Genomic DNA, 20,992 nt, shown 5'->3' with positions numbered 1-20,992 from the left:
CCTTATCTCTCCTCCTTTCCCAGGCATTGTGAAGACCCTGTTTCTCTAGCTGTGCAGCTGCAAGGTCACTAGACAGATAAACTCAAGTCGTAAAACATGTTTTTCTTTGAAAAGTAAGAAACAATGTAATGCATGTCTCAACTGAATAACTGTCTTTGTTTCTTGCTTCTGTAATATGCTTCTCCCTGCACAGATCTCCCCTCTACCCCACAAAATGCTTAAAAGGTAACCTGACTCTTTGTTCAGGGCTCAGTCCTTTAGATGTTAATCTGACTGGGCCAGTGCACCTAAATAATAATACATATCCTCATCACCCCTCAGTCTCTCTGATTCCTGAATTATCCCGCTGCAGGGGGAGAGAGGCAGCAGGGTAGTGGAGTCATACCAAGCAACAAGAAAGGCAGGGTAGTGGCTGGGCACAGTGGCTCACACCTGTAATGCCAGCAATTTCAGAGGCTGAGGCAGGAGGATCACCTGAGGTCAGGAGTTTGAGACCAGCCTGGCTAACATGATGAAACCTCATCTCTATTAAAAAATACAAAAATTAGCTGGGCATGGTGGCAGGTGCCTGTAATCCCAGCTACTCAGGAGGCTAAGGCAGGGAATCACTTGAACCCAGGAGGTGGAGGTTGCAGTGAGCCAAGATTGCACCATTGCACTACTGCAGCCTGGGTGACAAGAGTGAGACTTCATCTCAAAAAAAAAAAAAAGGAAAGAAAGAAAGAATGAAACAAAGAAAGACAGGGTAATACATGTTCCATAAATTTCAATTTTACTCTCTTCCCCCACTGCACACACACAAAAAGCATTTGAGGGATAGGAGGAAGAAACAGATCACAAGGAAAATAGTAAGAGACATTCAGAAGGACAGGTCTTAGAAATTTACTAGTTTGTGGGGGGTGGGGGTCAGAGAGCAGTAGTATATAAAAGAACACTAGGACAGTTCCCAGGTTTGGCCATGGGTGACTAGTTTGATTATTTCATTTTGTCCCATCCACAATGACAAGGAGAATTATTGATGGAACACATGATGGGGCTGATACAGTGCTAAGAGGTAGATACATGAAGATTTAAATATCATCATTTTGAACACCCATGTCACTCCAAGTGAGATTCCTAACATATATGATATACAGACAGATATATGGGTTTGAAACTCTGGAGATGAATACGGATTTAGGAATCCCTGGAACACAGGTCATGACTTAAGTAATGGGAGTCAAAGATTACTCAGAGAAAGCACAGAATGAGAAGAGAAGAAAGAAGTAGGCCAAGGAAGAAGAGATCAGAGGAGACCAAGGCAGGGTGATAAGATCAAAACAGGAGAAAAGAATCTGATACAAGTCCCATTCGATTATCATGTCCCTTCCCAGAGACATGGACATGCCTTTTTTGTCTTTTATACCCAATTATTACAAGTCCTGGCACAGAAGCCACACAGTTTTTTTAAATTGTGTTCTACTATACACAGTTTCCCGTATCCACCAGGGGAGAAAAAAGTAAGTATAAACAAACACAGATATAGATTTTTTTACACTATATACTAAAGGGGTCAGATTATACACAATATTTTATGCCTCACTTTTTTACTTAATATATCTTAGAAGTCTGCACATGCTCTTATGGAAAGACTGGCTGCATTTTTTGGTCTACAACAGAATATTCTATTATAAAACTACACTATAATTGTTATTTAACCAACTCTTTATTGGTGGACATTAAGAATGGAGGAATGTTTCAACAAAGGAACAATCAACAGTATCAAAATACTGCAGAGGGGTCAATTTGGGGACTAAGAGGGGAGCCACTGGATTTGGCAACTAGGAGGTAAATTTTAGCGCAACGATGAAGGCAGAATCCAGATTATAGTGAGTTCAATAAAAAAAGGTGAAGACATGTAGCTTATGCTCTCAAGAAACTAGGTTATGATAAACCGGCAGAGGCTATAAGAGTGTGAGGCGAGTTGTTTTCTCCTTCATGTAAATATATTTATTTTTTAAACACTAGGCCCCATTTTATATCCTACTTCATTTAACTTTATGAACATGAACATGTTTATGTATGTATGTATGTATGTTATGTAATGTTTTAGACACTGAAAAATAACTCATTTCTGCTATTATAAAACTGTTATCTTTAGATGTTCAGAAGCAACTTCCTAAAAGGAGGTAGCAGTAATGGAGCTATGTCTATCATTCTTTCCCATCAACCCCCTTGCTGGAGATGTAAACATGTGTCCATCAAGCCTTTAATTTTTACCTCTTATCTTCATGGCTCTCCATACAAACCTTAACTCTTTTTTGTACTTGTATATGTGTATTTATATGTATATCTATATCTAGAGAGAGAGAGAGTCTTGTTATGTTGCTCAGGCTGATCTCGAACTCCTGGGCTCAAGCAATCCTCCCACCTTGGCCTCGAAAAGTGCTGGGATTAAAGGCATGAACCACTGTGCCTAGCCTCAGCCTTAACTCTTAAAATATTGTCCAACTGAAGTTCTTCTCTTCTAATTTTTAAGAATAGATGTGTTTAAACTAACTATAACTTATTTTGACAAAAACTGAAGTTAAGACTCAAACTTCCACAAATGGCCAGTTCTCCTAAAACCATTTATGGAATAATCTATCCTTTCACTATTAAGGTAAAATACCACCTTTTCCTTATATTAAACTCTCATTTGCATGACTCTGGTTCTAAACTTCCATTGCCTTTATCTGTCTGGCCCAGGGCTAGTCTACAATATTTTATTTAATATCTGATTGAAAGAGTCTATACTTGATTATTTTTTATTATTTACTCTTCTAAACAAATTTTAGAGTTGTTTTGTCAAGTGCCAAAAATAAATCTGCTGGAATTTGTACTGAAATTTGTATACATATATACAAAATGTATATATATATAAAATATATACACACACATTTTTCTCTTTTTTTTTTTTTTTTTTTTTTGAGACACGGTCTCACTCTGTCACCTAGGCTGGAGTTCAGAGACATGATCTCGGCTCACTGCAACCTCTGCCTCCAAGCTCAAGTGATCCTCCCGCCTCAGCCTCAGGAGTAGTTGGAACTACAAGTGTGTGCCACAGACACCCAGCTAATTGTTATCTACTCACCTCAGCTTCCCAAACTTTTGGGATTACAGGTATGAGCCACTGTGCCCAGCAGAAATTACATTTATAAATTAATATGAAGACATGGTGATAACTAACATATTTATAGCATGAAATCTGCTCATCCAGGAACATAGAATGCAAATCTTTCATTCCACTCAGCAAAACTTTGTCATGTCCTTGATAAAAGTCCTGCACATCTAAGTTTATTCCTAGATATTTAATTTTTGCTGAAACACCTGAAAAACCTGAAAAAATATCGCATCACTATATCTTCTGTGTGATTATAGCTAGCATTGGGGAAGGATATTGATTTTTATATAAAGAGCTTTTAGCCACTAATCTTAAAAGTTGTTTTTTTCAGTTGGTTCCTTTGGATATTTTCAGGTAAACAATCATGTCAACTGAAAATAATGATTTTTTTTTCTATAAACACTATGACATCATGGTAAAATACAGTAAATACTTTTTAAAAGAATATAAAAGGGCCGGGCACAGTGGCTGACACCTGTAATCCCAGCACTTTGGGAGGCCAGGGCGGGCAGAACATGAGATCAGGAGATCGAGACCATCCTGGCTAACATGGTGAAGCCCCATCTCTACTAAAAATACAAAAATTAGCCGGGCATGGTGGTGGGCACCTGTAGTCCCAGCTACTGGGGAGGCTGAGGCAGGAGAATGATGTGAACCTGGGAGGCAGAGCTTGCAGTGAGCGCAGATCATGCCACTGCACTCCAGCCTGGGCGACAGAGCGAGACTTCATCTCAAAAAAAAAAAAAAATATATATATATATATGTATATATATATAAAATTATGGAGAATATGACCTCAACTATTTAAACATATCTATAAGGGATATGTATTTTACTACCAAAGAAAAAATATATACTGGTAGAAAATGGCCATCATGTCAACTGTCAATAGTGGCAATATTAGGTAGAGAAATTATGGAAGACTTTAATTTTTTTCTTTTTCTTTTCTGTACTTTACTAATTTTCTCAACAGTGGTTGCTTATGAGTTTTATAATTAAAAAAGGTTTTTAAAATTTTTCCAACATGGAAAGTTATATTTCTTTACATACTAAAAATAAAAACAAAACTTTTAATTTGAATACCATTGACTTTTACTGCAGACTTACAGTCCCTTGAAAGAAAAGGCAATTCCCACCAGGTGTGGCGGCTCACGCCTATAATTCCAGCACTTTGGGAGGCCGAGGCAGGTGGATCAGGTGGTCAGGAGATTGAGACCATCCTGGCTAACATGATGAAACTCTGTGTCTACTAAAAACACACAAAAAATTAGCTGGGCATGGTGGCAGATGGCTGTACAGCTACTCGGGAGGCTGAGGCAGAAGAATGGCATGAACCCAGGAGGCGGAGCTTGCAGTGAGCTGAGATCACACCACTGCACTCCAGCCTGGGCAACAGAGTGAGACTCTATCTCAAAAAAAAAAAAAAAAAAAAAAAAAAAGAGGCAATTCCCTCCTACTAGTTCTGGTGTCATTCTCCCCATCGCTACCTTCACTTCCACCTTGGTCTTTTCTCTACTTCTCACCTTGGCTAGTGGTCTCTACCCAAAATGCTTGCTTGGCTCTTAATGGTTAGAATTCAGGGAAAAAGAGATCCTGAATTCCTAATCTAAACTAGGTTATACATGTGGTAAATAATAAAGAGAATCCAGGTAGTAAGAAAGATTCAGAGGACTTAAAATACCCAGGCTTTAAATCCTCTAAGATTATAGTCATTAAGCATGCTTTTTAATCATATTATCTCTTAACATTCAATTTCTAAATATCATGTTCATGAGGAAAACAGAAAATGCTTGGCTCCTTTCCTCACCAAATTGTTGTTCTTAGTATCTTCTAGACATTCCAGAACTTATGTCAGATTTGGCTCATCAGAGTCCACAAACCATATCGGTGAAGAAAATGAACAGTATTCCTGTTTAACACAGAGACACCTATGTTAGACATTTACATACAGACTAATCCAAATATAAATTAAACCATACCACTAAATGGCAAGATGACCATGGATTTAAACAAAATGTGTGGGGGAAAAGGCAACACATTAAAACCCAAGTGAGGAGCTGGACTTCTGAGACAGCCATTCTCCTTGCATAGCACTGTCTGCTGCTACAGCTCATAGAAGTCAACAATTTTCTTCAACACCGGTAGGCAGCCTCTAAATGGCCCTGATCACTGTCACCTCCTGCCATTCATGCCCTTGTAAAATTCCCACTCCTGGACCTAGTGACTCACTTCTAACCAAGAGAATACAGCAAAAGTAATAACATCCCTTTTGAGGTGAGGCTACAAGGAGGCTACGATGCCTGCCTTGGTCACCCTTCTCCTGCTCTTTCCATTGCTCCCTCTGATGGAAGCCAGTTGCCATGTGATGAGGTGCCCTATGGAGAGACCCGCATGGCAAGGTGTTGTAAAAGGCCTCCGACCAATAGCCATCTAGAAACGGAGGCCCAGTCCAACAGCCTCTGAGATGAATCCTGCCAATGCAAGCTTGGAGACGGATTCTCTCCCTGTCTTGCCTTGGGATGATCACAGCTGCCACCAACACCTTCACTGCCTGGTGAGAGGCCAAGCCAGTGAACCCAAGGTAAACTGCACAGACTCCTGACCCACAGAAACTGTGAGATAACATTTGTTGTTTTAAGCTGCTAAATGTGTTACAGAGCAATAGATAAGTAATTCAAACACCATAAAATTCTAACATTTTATTCTATCACACGAACCAAGTAATACCAATAAATGCCATTACTATACATATATTTTCAGAACACAATTACGTGTGATTTTTTAAAAAAGCTAATGAACTAAGCATTATGTGCTTTCACCCACTAATAGATATTTACTCTGTTATGTTGTAATGTTTTCTGTTACAAATTGGGGAAAAGCCGTTATTATTATATATTAGCTTCAGAAGAACTAGGTTCAAGTCATGGAAAACCATTTTGCACAAACAACGTTAGGAAATATTGCTTTCAAAACTGTAATCTGAATTATAGCCGAAGCCACAGAAACCAAATACTTACCAAAGATTATTTTAAGAAAAACAAGTTGGCTGGGCGCGGTGGCTCACGCCTCTAATCCTGGCACTTTGGGAGGCTGAGGTGGGTAGATCACGAGGTCGGGAGATGGAGACATCCTGACCAATGTGGCGAAACCCTGTCTCCACTAAAATAAAAACAATTATCCAGGCATGGTGGCATGTGCCTGTAGTCCCAGCTACTCAGGAGGCTGAGGAAGGGAAATCACTTGAACCCCGGAGGCAGAGGTTTCAGCGAGCTGAGATGTGCCACTGCAGTCCAGCCTGGTGACAGAGAAAGACTCCATCTCAAAAACAAAAACAAAAACAAAAACAAAAACAAAAAAACAAGTTGTATTGAAGGAGGACATCATTAACAGTATATCTCTTCAATAATTATTTATTTTACTATTCTCATTCTTCTCATTCCTCTCTTACAGTGTCCCAAATCTCTTTACAGGCTAAAACTCTTCAGAATTAATCCTATTTTTTTGTGAGATGGAGTCTTGCTCTGTCTCCCAGGCTGGATGCAGTGGCGCGATCCTGGCTCACTGCAAGCTCAGCCTCCCGGGTTCACGTCATTCTCCTGAATCAGCCTCCAGAGTAGCTGGGACTATAGGCGCCCGTCACCATCCCCAGCTAATTTTCTGTATTTTTAGTAGAGATGGGGTTTCTCTATCTCTTGATCTCGTGATCCACCCGCCTCGGCCTCCCAAAGTGCTGGGATTACAGGTGTGAGCCACTGCACCTGGCCCAATCCTATTCTTAAAGAACACCACTTACGGACTATTGCATTTTCTTCTTCAAATTCTGCAGCATACATTGGGAATACACCATATGGACCATTTGTACATTTTTAGTTTTGGGGTTTTTTTTGTTTGTGTTTGCTTTTTTTTTTTGGCTAAAGAAACTGCAACTAGATTTAGGACCTCATTCTATTAGGTTAGTATTTGTCTAGTAAACTTCAGCATAAGCAAAATAAAATACGTGTTGTTGCTCTGGACTGAAACCCATCAAAAGCATATTTTAAAAATTACAAAAACATTAACTGCAATCAAGTTTTTAAAAATCCTGTAGACGAAAAGATATGATATATAGTAGGTGTAAGTACCTATTTCAATGGTTCCCAAAGTGCGGCCCTCAGACCCCCAGGTCCAAACAATTTTGACAGGAATACTAACACGGTGACATTTGCTGTAATGGTGCAGATACAATGGTGGGTTAAAATGCTGGTACTTTAGCACAAATAAAGGCAGTAACACCAAACTACTAGCAGTCATGGTATGACTACTATGCATAGGAAATGTTTAAAGGTTTAAAAAGGAACGGTGGGACGGGCAGTGACTCAGGCCTGTAATCCCAGCACTTTGGGAGGCCAAGATGGGCAGATCACCTGAGGTCAAGAGTTTGTGATTAGCCTGGCCAACATGACGAAACCCCATCTCTACTAAAAATACAAAAAATTAGATGGACATTGTGGTTGCATGCTTCTAGTCCCAGCTACTTGGCAGGCTGAGCCAGGAGGATTGATTGAGCCCAGAAGGTTGAGGCTGCAGTGAGCTGTGGTCATGCTACTGCATTCCAGCCTAGGTGACAGAACAAGGCCCTGTCTCAAAAATAAAAAGAATGTCTATGATGAAGGAGTGAAAATTTTACATCTTAATCCTTGAATATATCTTTTTAATATTTCAAGTGATGAAATGGGAAGTATACATAAGCATTCCTACAGACGGCCTGAGAAAAAACCCTTGTGTGACTAAGTCATGAAGTGAATTAACCACTTTAATGGAATATCATTTTTACTTCAAAGGATGACTGACAAAAAATGTTATTTCAGCTTGGGTTTTGGGAGACACTTTCTCAAAAAAGGAGATTCTACTATTTCTTTTTTTTTTAATGTTTTATCTTCTAGGGTACATGTGCACAGTGTGCAGGTTTGTTACATATGTATACATGTGCCATGTTGGTGTGCTGCACTCATTAACTCGTCATTTACCTTAGATATATCTCCTAAAGCTATTCCTCCCCCCTCCCCGCAACCCACGACAGGCTCTAGTGTGTGATGTTCCCCACCCTGTGTCCAAGTGTTCTCATTGTACAATTCCCATGTATGAGTGAGAACATGCGGTGTTTGGTTTTCTTTCCTTTCGATAGTTTGCTGAGAATGATGGTTTCCAGCTGCATCCATGTGCCTACAAAGGACATGAACTCATCCTTTTTTATGGCTGCATAGTATTCCATGGTGTATATGTGTCACATTTTCTTAATCCAATCTGTCATTGATGGACCTTTGGGTTGGTTCCAAGTCTTTGCTATTGTGAATAGTGCCACAATAAACATACATGTGCATGTGTCTTTATAGCAGCATGATTTATAATCCTTTGGGTATATACCCAGTAATGGGATGGCTGGGTCAAATGGTATTTCTAGTTCTAGATCCTTGAGGAATGGCCACACTGTCTTCCACAATGGTTGAACTAGTTTACAGTCCCACCAACAGTGTAAAAGTGTTCCTATTTCTCCACATGCTCTCCAGCATCTGTTGTTTCCTGACTCTTTAATGATCGTCACTCTAACTGGTGTAAGATGGTATCTCATTGTGGTTTTGATTTGCATTTCTCTGATGGCTAGTGATGATGAGTATTTTTTCATGTGTCTGTTGGCTGCATAAATGTCTTCTTTTGAGAAATGTCTTTTCATATCCTTTGCCCAGTTTTTGATGGGGTTGTTTTTTTCTTGTAAATTTTGAGTTCTTTGTAGATTCTGGATATTAGCCCTTTGTCAGATGAGTAGATTGCAAAAATTTTCTCCCATTCCATAGGTTGCCTGTTCACTCTGATGGTAGTTTCTTTTGCTGTGCGGAAGCTCTTTAGTTTAATTAGATCCATTTGTCAATTTTGGCTTTTGTTGCCATTGCTTTTGGTGTTTCAGACATGAAGTCCTCGCCCATGCCTATGTCCGGAATGGTACTACCTAGGTTTTCTTCTAGGGTTTTTATGGTTTTAGGTCTAACATTTAAGTCTCTAATTCATCTTGAATTAATTAATTAATTTAATTTTTGTGTCTTGAATTAATTTTTGTGTAAGGTGTAAGGAAGGGATCCAATTTCAGCTTTCTACTTATGGCTAGCCAGTTTTCCCAGCACCATTTATTAAATAGGGAATCCTTTCCCCATTTCTTGTTTTTGTCAGGTTTGCCAAAGATCAGATGGTTGTAGATGTGTGGTATTATTTCTCAGGGCTCTGTTCTGTTCCATTGGTCTATATCTGTTTTGGTACCAGTACCATGCTGTTCTGGTTACTATACCCTTGTAGTATAGCTTGAAGTCAGGTAGCGTGATGCCTCCAGCTTTGTTCTTTTGGTTTAGGATTGTCTTGGCAATGCAGGCTCTTTTTTGGTTCCATATGAACTTTAAAGTAGTTTTTTCCAATTCTGTGAAGAAAGTCATGGTAACTTAATGGGGATGGCATTGAATCTATAAATTACCTTGGGCAGTATGGCCATTTTCACGATATTGAGTCTTCCTATCCATGAGCATGGAATGTGAAGGACCTCTTCAAGGAGAACTACAAACCACTGCTCAATGAAATAAAAGAGGACACAAAAAAAATAGAAAAAGGGAGATTCTGTTATTTCAAGGAAAACGACAGACAGGTCATAATAAAATTCAACAATAAAATTGCTAATAACAAAACTCAAGCTTTTGAATAAAAAATTAGAATTTTAGAAAACTTTTATCCACCATAGCTTTTCAAATGTATTCTGATGAGATTGATGGTGATATTGATGAATGTATTTTGATACCATATAATCAAATGTATCAGCATATAGAAGATCTTAGTGAACCATTATTTTTGAAGTGACCAAGGCGTGATATTATAATATCATGCAAGGGTAAAATATCCAAAGTTCAAGAAAAATCAAGTTTTGATGGAGTATCAAAAAAGCAGCTAAGGCAACACGGCAAAACCCTGCCTCTACAAAAAATACAAAAATTAGCTAGGTGTGGTAGTACAGGTGTGAGAGGACATCAGACAGGGACTGGCCATAGGTCACACCTGGGCACTCAAAGCTTAAAGTCAGACGACCAGTGGCCATCACCTGGGTGCCTGGGAAAGGGACATACCAAACAGAGCAAAGAAACCTGCAACTGATGGCAGCCTCCCGGGGGAACACACTGCTGCTGGTGGTGAAAGGACAGCAAGGGGTCTTGCAGTCGAAGGTGAGAGAGGACAGACCAGCACTGAAACTGATGAGTCAGCTGTGTTAGCATGGTGCTGTTGCATTGCAGGTATTCTCTCTTTTACTTATCTCAACGAATCTGGGTGATTAAACCCATTTCATGGATGAGAAAACAGAGGCTCAGAGACAGTAAGTAAATTGTCTAAGGTAGTCTCATTAGAAGTTAGCTGTGCTGACTGGGTGTGGTGGCTCATGCCTATAATCCCAAAACTTTGGGAGACCAAGGCAAGAGGACCACCTGAGGTCAGGAATGTGAGACCAGCCTGACCAACATGTTGAAACCATGTCTGTACTAAAAATACAAACATTAGCCAGGCGTGGTGGTGGATACCTATAATCCCATCTACTCAGGAGGCTGAGGTAGGAGAATAGCTTGAACCCAGGAAGCAGACATTGCAGTGAGCCAGGATCAGATCATGCTACTGCAGCCCAGCCTGGGTGACAGAGCAAGATTCTGTCACAAAAAAAAAAAAAAAAAAAAAAAAAAAAAAAAAGATTCAAAAGCATTAGAAACCAAATAAATGTAATGAAAACAATGAGATTTTCTGCTTAAAAACCAGTAAGGAGTACAAATTGAAGGGGGAATGTGGAGCTCTGCCCCTGTTGGTGGGAGTATAAACTGAACCAATTTTTCTGCAGGATAATTTGAAAATTTCTATTAAAAACCCTAAAACTGTTTTATGTTATTTTCCTCCAGAAATTCTACTTATATGAATTCAATCCAAAAATGTTTCCTCTAATCCATTAAAATATATGTATAAGAAAATTTACTTCTGGGGTGGCAATGATTAAATTAATATATATCGAGCTATTAAAAATGGTGATGCCAAGGATAGATTTACTGCCATAGAAATATGTCCAAAATATAGTGACAAAAGACTATATAATGACTCTACTTTTTAAAATGTTTATATGCATAAAAAAGTGTAAAAAAGCAACAAACCAGAATGTTTTGAGTGGCAAAATTAAAGACTTTTCTTCATAGTTTGTATTACAAATTATTACAAAAAGAATGTGATTTTCTTTATGATCAGGGAGAAGTATTATTTTCATTTATTTATATTTAAATTTCTTTTCTTTTCCTTATTTTTTTTCTCATGTATGTATCACATGTAGTCTAGAGAGCTTGAATCCCTGCCTCTTGAGGTAAATCAGCCCATTTCTGTCTATAAATTTACCTTTTTTGGACATTTCAAATCAATGGAATTATACAATATGTGGTCTCATGTCTGGCTTTTTTACTTAGCTAATGTTTTTGAGGTTGGTCCATGACATATTGTAGCCAGACAAAACTCCTCAGATACTGTGTTAAAGAAGGAAGGGGCTTTATTCAGCTGGGAGCTTTGGCAGGCTTGCATCTCAAAGCCAAGCTCCCCAAGTAAGCAATGCCTGTCCCTTTTAAGGGCTTACAACTCTAAGACTGTCTGCGTGAGAGGATCGTGATCGATTGAGCAAGCAGGGGGTTGTGACTGAGGGCTGCATGCACCAGTAATTGGAATGGAACAGAACAGGACAGGGATTTTCACAGTGCTTTTCCATACAATGTCTGGAATCTATAGATAACACAAGCAGTTAGGTGAGGGGTTGATTTTTAAGTACCAGGCCCAGGGTGCACACTGGGCTGTGTGCCTGTGGAGTTCATTTCTGCCTTTTTGTTTTCACTTCTTCTCTCTTTGGAGGCAGAAACTGGGCATAAGACAATATGAGGGGTGTTCTCCTCCCTTATTCCCCCTTTGAGAACTTCACTTAAAGTGAGAGTTCTCACTTTTATCCTCACTACCCATGTCTTCTTGTAGGACAGATTGATAGTGATTTATATAGTACACTTGTGCTGAAGAATTTTGGTGAACTAAAGTAGTGATGAAGCTTTTTATCATTTGAAGGAGTACAGGTAGCAAACAAGGGAGTAGTAAGCAGGTTCTTATTACTATTATAATTTCTGTTATAAAAGTTTTAAATCCTCCTAGTGCTGGGAACCATTTTCTAAACATGGCCCCAGGATTAAATACATGCCGCCCTTGCATGAGCACATGTACCAGTTTTGTCATATCTTTATGTCTTCAACTACTTGCTCTTGTTCATCTATGTATAGACAGCAATTGGTAAGGTTAAACTTCCCACAGACCCCTCCCTCAGCTGCTAGCAAGTAGTTGAGAACCAATCTAGTTTGACAGATAGCATGTCTCATCTTAATTTCTTGCCGGCCCAGAATAGTAAAGGCTCTGCCGGGTTCACTAGTGATTATTTCTTTTTTTTTCTTTTTCTTTTTTCGAGATGGAGTCTTGCTCTGTCACCAAGGCTGGAGTGCAGTGGCACATCCCAGTTCACTGCAACCTCCACCTCCTGGGTTCACGCCATTCTCCTGCCTCAGCCTCCTCAGTAGCTGGGACCACAGGCACCTGCCACAACGCCCAGCTAATTTTTTGTATTTTTAATAGAGATGGGGTTTCATCATGTCAGCCACAATAGTCTTGGTCTCCTGACCTCGTGATCCACTCACCTTGGCCTCCCAAGGTGCTGGGATTACAGGCATGAGCCACCACACCTGGCCTCTAAGACAGCTTGTAACCGCATGATTTGGTTGAGCATATAAAGGGTGTCCGGTATGCCCACGAGCTGTCATGTGACCAAGTAGCAGGCTCATAGTATTGTATGACTTTTTTAGGGGGCCATTTATCATCTTTCCAATTACCTATAGCTTTGTTTGTTTTTTTTTTTGTTTGTGTTTGTTTGCAGGAAGCATAGACAGGGAAGCCCAGGAGTTCACCTGTTTTTATGGGCAGTAGGAAGAAGGATGGTTTAATAGTGCCAATAACACAACTACCTGCCCACTGGTAGGGTAATTTGGCATAAGCTCTATGCCTGCATATCCAGTATAATCCAGTGGGGGCTGTCCAGTCCTGGTGGGACTCTGGGTGGGTCCACACAGTTTGCAACTTTGGGAATTTACTAAATGGATTCTTTTTAGTATGGCCTAGACCCCACCAGATGGCTGTTTTTAATTTTATTTTAAAAACTGGAACCATAGGGGGCTCAGATGGGTTATAACACACATCAGGCTGGTCACTTCCTGGGCTATGTACCTTGTACTGGGTGACATTATACAAACAAGTCCCTGTTAGAGTTCCTGCACATTTATAATATCTATAGAACAAAAAGACAGTTTTAACTTTTTGCCCTACCTTAGTGACCTGATGTATACACTGGGAACAGTCCTTATTTTGAGGAAGGTCAATTGAAGTCCCTACTGTATAAGTCCAAAATTTAAGGAAAGTAAGTCCCATAGTGAGTTTCCTCATGTTTTGACCGTGCATGGACCAGTCAGCTTCCGGGTGTGACTGGAGCAGGGCTTGTCATCTTCTTCAGAGTCACTTTGCAGAGATTGTCCAGGCTTGGTCTCACCTCCCAGGTCTCAGGTGCTGTGGGTTTCACGTGGCTGTGGTAGATCCAGGCTGGGATTCCTTTTCTTTTACAGCTGTGGGAGTGGTCAAGATGATGGTCTGGGGTCCTTTTCATGTGGCCACAAGGGGTGCTATGTTCTAATCCTTGATCTACACCCGATCACCTTTGCTGTCCTCTGTAACAAGTCAGTCACAAACACCAGCCCATTGTCCAACCCAATTCATAAGAGCAGTCCAAACCTATGGATGAGATCTCCACATTTGGACATCTTGGTGAAGTCTACTTGGAGATCTTCAAAGGGGGCTGTTCTGTAAGCCTGTATGCCAGGCAATACAGTTGGACCTTGCCTAGCACTGTGCTGCCGGGAGGTGACACACTGCTGTGCCACTGTTTTGGCAAGGGTTGACAGACATGAGATGTAGAAGTACCAGCTTAACTTTTCAAGTGACCCTTGGCCTAGGTGGGTGGTCTCATACACAGCCAGTATGACTGCAGCTCCTAGCAGTTGTGGCACAGCTATTCTTCCGTCTGATAACCAGATCCATCCTTCTTCTAATACCCACCCTCCCTCTAGTTGATGAAATACCAGGGTGAAAGGGATAGCCAATTGGGCAATAGTACAAGTGCCATTCCAGTTATTCAGCAGAGTGTCCAGTAAAGGTCCACCACAATACCACCACACATCTGCTCAGGGATGAACAAAGGCTAACTTATTGCTAAGCTCTTGAAAATTCTTAAGTTCACTGCATCCCTTCAGGTCTCCAAGGAATGCTATGTTTCCTCCCTGTCTTGACAGACACGAAGTGAACTTAGTGTTGGGAGATGGAAGCTGGATGGCCCTCAGGGGCTGACCCTCAGGGTGTTGAACTTTGGGACATAGCAGAGAGAGAGCTTGGCACAACTTGTTATTCAAGGCTGTAGAATCCTGGAAAAGAGCTACCATGTAGTCCATGCCTGGTTGACTGGAGGACAACCTTAGTGGAAAGTGGTCAATGTGGGCTTTTGGTCTGCCATGTGCACAAGCATAACAATTGCTTTTGTTTAACATGTGGACAGAATATTTGATCTATTCCAACCAGGCATTTCCATCTTGGTATCCTATGTTAATTGTCAAGGTTTGTTTTAAGTCTTTAACTTCTATGATCCTCCAGTAAAATGAATGTATGATTTTAGGATATTACAAAAACTGGTTGGGGCAGTCCATCCTTGCTCTTTAGTGGTCCACAGAACACTGGACCAACTATGGGATAGAAGTTCTACATCGCGAGGAGGCAGGGGGCAAGACTCCTGGTTGACACTGGGGTCTTTATTGAAATCTCCTCAAATTAAATGGTCCTAACTTACTAATGCCTAGTCTGAGGAGAGTCAAGAGGGACAGAAGTACTTTTCTGAAATAGAGAGCTGTCTTTGACTTGGCAAGTCCCCACAGGTTATAACAAGCAAGCATTAAATGCAACAGTTTGAGGTGAAATTGACTTGGTTATGTTAATAACTAGATGATCAGCAATACAGTGAGGAAAGAAGAAAGAGTAATAGAATAGATAAAAGAGTTAAATTTTTCTTAGCTTTAGTTTGGTAGGGTTTTCCCCTGGGACTATGGCCCACAACTCTGGAGGGGTTGGCACTTTCTTGACTCGGGTGTGACGAATCCATTCCTTTTTTGCTGTATGAACAGCAGTGTCAGTGCTCGGTAGCACAAGATAGGGTCCTTCCCAGGCTGGCTTGAGTTGTCCTTCTTTCCATCCTTTGATGAGAATGTGATCTTCAGGCTGGTGCTGGTTTACTGGAAATTTTAGGTGTGGTACATGTGCTAAAAGACTTTTAGTTTTGAGGGAAAGGAAAGTGGAAGATAAACCAAGTATATAATTTTTGAGAAATTGACCATTTGTTTTAAATGTGGGGATATCAGCAGTGGACTTTATAGTCCTTGGTGCCTTCTTACTGAGAAATTTCCTTTAGCACTTATTTTTATTAGTTTTTAGACCAAAGAAAGCCAGGCACCATTTTATGTTTGGAAATGCTTTCTGTATGATTTTTATACCAGATAAGCTAAATTTCACCTTTATATTAGTGTGTTATTAATGAAAAACGTAGTTTTAATAAAACTTTGTAGACATATTTATTCAATTTTTAATGTCTGACCATAAGGTAAGATTTTTATAGACTCTTTTTAACCTTTTATAATTTTTGTTAAAGAGTAGGTTAGTGCTTTAAGAAAAACCCATTGTGTTTTTACTTTAAGGTCCAGTTCACAGAAAAACTGGATGATACCCCTTTAACTTTAGCTAATATGTTTACACCCAGAATTTTCTTTACAACTAATGTTTTAAGACTTGTTTAAACCTTGAAAACAAACAAATTTTTTTAACCTTTTAATGTAGGTAAAAAATCCACATTCTTATGCCTCCATATAATCGTTTTACCAGAAGTATATTTTACTTTCCTTACACATCTTGCACATAAACTGTTTTTTCAATAGTTTTACATTCAGGAGGCCTAATTACTTTTAAATTATACAACATTTATTGCATACATTTTTTTCATGACTTTTGCAGACAATTCTTCGACATGTCTCAACTTTCTGACTTATTACAAACATTTATTTCGTTAAACAACCAGTTAACTTATTTCAGGATAAGAATTTACCATGCAGCATTCTTTCACATAAATTCTGCCTCCATTTTTTCCTTTCTTTTTTCAAAGATGATAATCTCTCTTTTCCAAAGCAAACTTCTTTCGTGTCTGTGGACTAGACTGTCTAAGGCCACAAGATTAGAAGTTACTATAATACATGTTACACTGTTAACTTTTAGCAAACTTTACTTTTGTTGAAAATCTTGTAAGTTTGGGATTTCAATTATCCTTTGCTATTAATAAGACCTTGTTTAGTCCAAATTAACTTAGAATTGGTATAAATGGCTTATTTTTTTTTTTTCCCTTCAATTACCCGAAAGGAACCATCTACCCTCCTGTCCTGAAGGGAGTTTCTCCTAGGTCTGGTTGGACCTTTGTATGGTAATTATGGTTTAGATCTCTGTTAGGAAACTTGTTGTTGAGACGGAGTCTCGCTCTGTCGCCCAGGCTGGAGTGCAGTGGCCGGATCTCAGCTCACTGCAAGCTCCGCCTCCCGGGTTTACGCCATTCTCCTGCCTCAGCCTCCCGAGTAGCTGGGACTACAGGCGCCCGCCACCTTGCCCGGCTAATTTTTTGTATTTTTTAGTAGAGACGGGGTTTCAAGGGTTAGCCAGGATGGTCTCGATCTCCTGACCTTGTGATCTGCCCACCCCAGCCTCCCAAAGTGCTGAGATTACAGGATTGAGCCACCATGCCCGGCTGGGAATTTTCAGTGATTAATGTTAAATTATCTTTTTTTTTTTTTAATGGAATAGCCCTATACTTTAAGATTTTTAAGTTAGTAAGCTACCTTTTTGCCTTTTTTTTTTTTTTTTTAACTTAGGATACTTCCGAACTGGTGAGGTGTGCTCACAATGAGGTTTCCTTTAAAACTTATTGTTCTACTTTCTTCTGTTAGCAAAGCAGTTGCTGCTACACATCGAATGCATTTGGGCCATCCGTGGGTTACTGGGTTAAGGATTTTTTGACAGGAAGGCTACGGGTTATCAGTGGCCTCAGTGCTTTCAGGGTATGCCCTCGTTTACACTGACAACAAAGTGGTATTGGAGTGTTATAGGGTTAAGGAGAATGCCTTTAATTATCAATTATGGGTTTTAAATTTACCTTGGCTTTTAAAGGAATAGGGTATGCTTTTTTTTTCTTAACTACTTGTATATCTCTCTCTTTCTCTCTCTTACTCCCTTTGACTTTCTGCCTCTCTGACTTTCCTTTTGCCTCTGTCTCTTCCTCTCACTCTCTGCCTCTCTCTCCCTCTCCTTGACTCCCTCTTTGTCTCTCTGTCTCTTCCTCTCTTTCTTTGCCTCTTTTCCTGTCTATCTCTTTCCTCTCTCTCGCTCTCTGCTGGTCTTTCCTTGCCTCTTCCAGCCACTTATGCTGCTGATCTCTCAATCACTGTGGGGGCATCTAAAAGCAGCTGTAACCAAGTGTCTATGTATGGGAACTGGTCTGGCTCCCTGGCTTACAGGTTACCTTGTGCCATACCTTTGAAACAAGGGACCTGTCCAGGCTTCCTTCTGATGGCCAACCCACGTCTAATACTGGCCAGTCTATTTCTCACAAAGTTCTAAATTTACTGGTGTCATAGTAACACCATAATCTCCCTTAAATCCTTTCTTGAAATTTTTCAATATAGTTCCTAGTGGGGTGGGCTTACTTTGTGCCTGACCCATGCTTCCTTGAGACAAAACACCAAACTCACACCACACACACAACACAAAACAAAGAATGGGCAAAAAGGGAACACATACACTTTTATAGTTTACACTAAACCAGACTTAAAACCAAAATCAGAGTATCAAGAAATCCAAGCCAGGTCAAAACCAAAGTATCAAGCAATCCAAGTCAAGTCAAAACCAAAACCAAAGTGCCGGTATAGGCATGCTGTGGGTGATCAGGCCACGCTTCCACTCAAAAGGAGTGGGCAAGTTCCAAAGACAGTTTTACCAAGTTTCAGGTGTCTGGACTCCAAGTGCTGGTTCCTTCCCAGTGTTCAGCCACTGCACTGATCCTCCACAGGGGCCTGTCACATGCTTCTTTGGCGAGGCGTCCTTCTGGGTCAATTGCCTACCTGGCAGCGCTCTTTGGATCTGCCTCATTCAGGCTGGTTGGAATCCCCCGCAGAGGTGCTCCACAGGGCAGGCCTAAGTCACCTAGGGGCTGCCTCAACAGTCCACCAATCACCTTGCTTCCCAGTCAGGGAACCAAGAAATGTAGCAGGACTAGCAGCAGACAAAACTCCTCAGACACTGGGTTAAAGAAGGAAGGAGCTAGGCCGGGCGCGGTGGCTCAAGCCTGTAATCCCAGCACTTTGGGAGGCCGAGACAGGCGGATCACGAGGTCAGAAGATCGAGATCAGCCTGGCTAACATGGTGAAACCCCGTTTCTACTAAAAAAGTACAAAAAACTAGCTGGGCGAGGTGGCAGGCACCTGTAGTCCCAGCTACTCAGGAGGCTGAGGCAGGAGAATGGCGTAAACCTGGGAGGTGGAGCTTGCAGTGAGCTGAGATCCAGCCACTGCACTCCAGCCTGGGTGACAGAGTGAGACTCCGTCTTAAAAAAAAAAAAAAAAAAAAAAAAAAAGAAGGAAGGAGCTTTATTCAGCTGGGAGCTTCGGCAGACTTGCATCTGAAAAGTCGAGCTCCCTGAGTAAGCAATTCCTGTCCCTTTTAAGGGCTTACAACTCTAAGGGGGTCTGTGTGAAGGGTCATGATAGATTGAGCAAGCAATCCCCCCAGACTGGACCAGGGAATCGCTCAGTTTTCTAGAGTATCCTATCTCCATTTACAAAGCCGAACAGTATTAAAGACCTTGCTGCCGCCAGGCGTGGTGGCTCAAGCCTGTAATCCCAGCACTTTGGGAGGCCGAGACGGGCGGATCACGAGGTCAGGAGATTGAGACCATCCTGGCTAATACGGTGAAACCCTGTCTCTACTTAAAAAAATACAAAAAACTAGCCGGGCGACGAGGCGGGCGCCTGTAGTCCCAGCTACTCGGGAGGCTGAGGCAGGAGAATGGCGTGACCCGGGAGGCAGAGCTTGCAGTGAGCTGAGATCCGGCCACTGTACTCCCGCCTGGGCCACAGAGCGAGACTCCGTCTCAAAAAAAAAAGACCCTGCTGCCTTTGTTATGCAGATTTGGAGGGGAGGCCCAACAGCAAGGGTGGAGAGGAAAAAGGGAGGGGAGCTTGTGGAACAGGAAGCCTCCCAGGGTCCGCACATGGCTCCCAGTTGTTGAGGATGTTGTGGATGGGGAAGTGCTGATGGTGTCCTGAGGCAGCCTAGCACCTCCATTGGGCCCAGAAGGTCTTGACTTTGGATACTTACCCATGTTCCAGAAGTGTTTAAAAGCTGATTTGTTGTTGTTGTTGTTATTTTCCTAAATAATCGTTATTTCGTAGCTATTAATCTTTCTTTGGGAAAGAGACAGGGCTTTAAAACTGAAGAACATAATGTCCATGAAAATATAAAAAATGGAAAAATGTTACTTTGTAAACAATTTGCTATACAAACCAAATGGCAGCTGTTGAGAATCTCAATAAAACGTTAAAAGCATTTGCTGCTTTTAGAAGAAATGAAGAACAAAATGCCTTTGCTGGCAGTGGTACCATTTGCCTAAGGCTGGGTCGCTGTGTCATCATACTGTGGTGGGGTGTATGTGTGGTGTATTTGTGTGAAACTTTTCATCTCAGGCTGGATCATAATCTTAGCTGCAGTTTTCCTTCCAAATAGGGTTACAAAGTAGTAAAACATGGGCTTGGAAGTGACAAACCTAAGTGAATCATTCAGCTTTTAAAAAAATCCAATAAAACTACCTTTTAATAATCCTGCGGTTGGTTTTTGAAACAATAGATACAATTATTTACTCTAAGCATCTGGTTATGATTTTGAATCAGTAATACATACTGTCTCCACCTTTTTTTTTTAAGTGGAAACAGAGGTTTCATCCAGAAAACCCCAAAACCCAAAACAGTGAATTATTATTATTTTTGTTTTTTTAGACAGGGTGTCACTCTGTCGCCCAGGCTGGAGTGGAGTGGTGGATCTCAGCTCACTGCAGCCTCAGCCTCCCACCTCAGCCTCACGAGTAGCTTGGATCACAGGCACCACTGCGCCTGGCTAATTTATTGTATTTTTTGTACAGATGGGGTTTTGCCATGTCACCCAGGGTGGTCTCAAACTTCTAGGCTCAAGCGGTTCACCCACTTCGGCCTTCCAAAGTGCTGTGACTCAGGCATGAGCCACTGTGTCTAGCCTGCAGCAACTTTTTAAAACATAAGTTCAAGCATCTCTTCTTTACTCCTTTAACTGGAGGTGTGTCTTCTCTCATTATCCTCATCTTTGGTGTTTCCCCAGAGTTCACTGCTGACTGGATGTACAACATATATTTCAAAGTCAAGGCTGGGTGCAGTGGCTCATGCCTATAATCCCAGTGCTTTGGGAGTCAGGTCAGGCAGATCACTCGAGATCAGCCTGGGCAACGTGGTGAAACCTGCTTGTATTAAAAATACAAGAAAATGGGTGTTTCTGGGAGTGCTGCATGGAGTTGGTGTTGCCACTTTTGGC

General features: G+C 41.0%; 1 long non-coding RNA gene across 1 annotated transcript in view; it reads right to left on the bottom strand.

Annotated features, from left to right (window-relative positions):
• LOC117071214 overlaps nucleotides 1-5,076 on the bottom strand; it is a 31,047-nt gene extending 25,971 nt beyond the window's left edge. The window contains exon 1 of the long non-coding RNA XR_004432193.1: nucleotides 4,950-5,076. This is a non-coding gene — a long non-coding RNA (uncharacterized LOC117071214). The remainder of the gene's footprint in view (nucleotides 1-4,949) is intronic.
• Between the last annotated feature and the right edge of the window lie 15,916 nt (nucleotides 5,077-20,992).

The sequence above is a fragment of the Trachypithecus francoisi genome, unplaced genomic scaffold (assembly GCF_009764315.1).
Source record: "Trachypithecus francoisi isolate TF-2019V2 unplaced genomic scaffold, Tfra_2.0 Lachesis_group3, whole genome shotgun sequence".
In the NCBI taxonomy this organism is placed as follows: domain Eukaryota; kingdom Metazoa; phylum Chordata; class Mammalia; order Primates; family Cercopithecidae; genus Trachypithecus; species Trachypithecus francoisi.
This window is presented reverse-complemented; position numbering and strand designations above follow the sequence as displayed.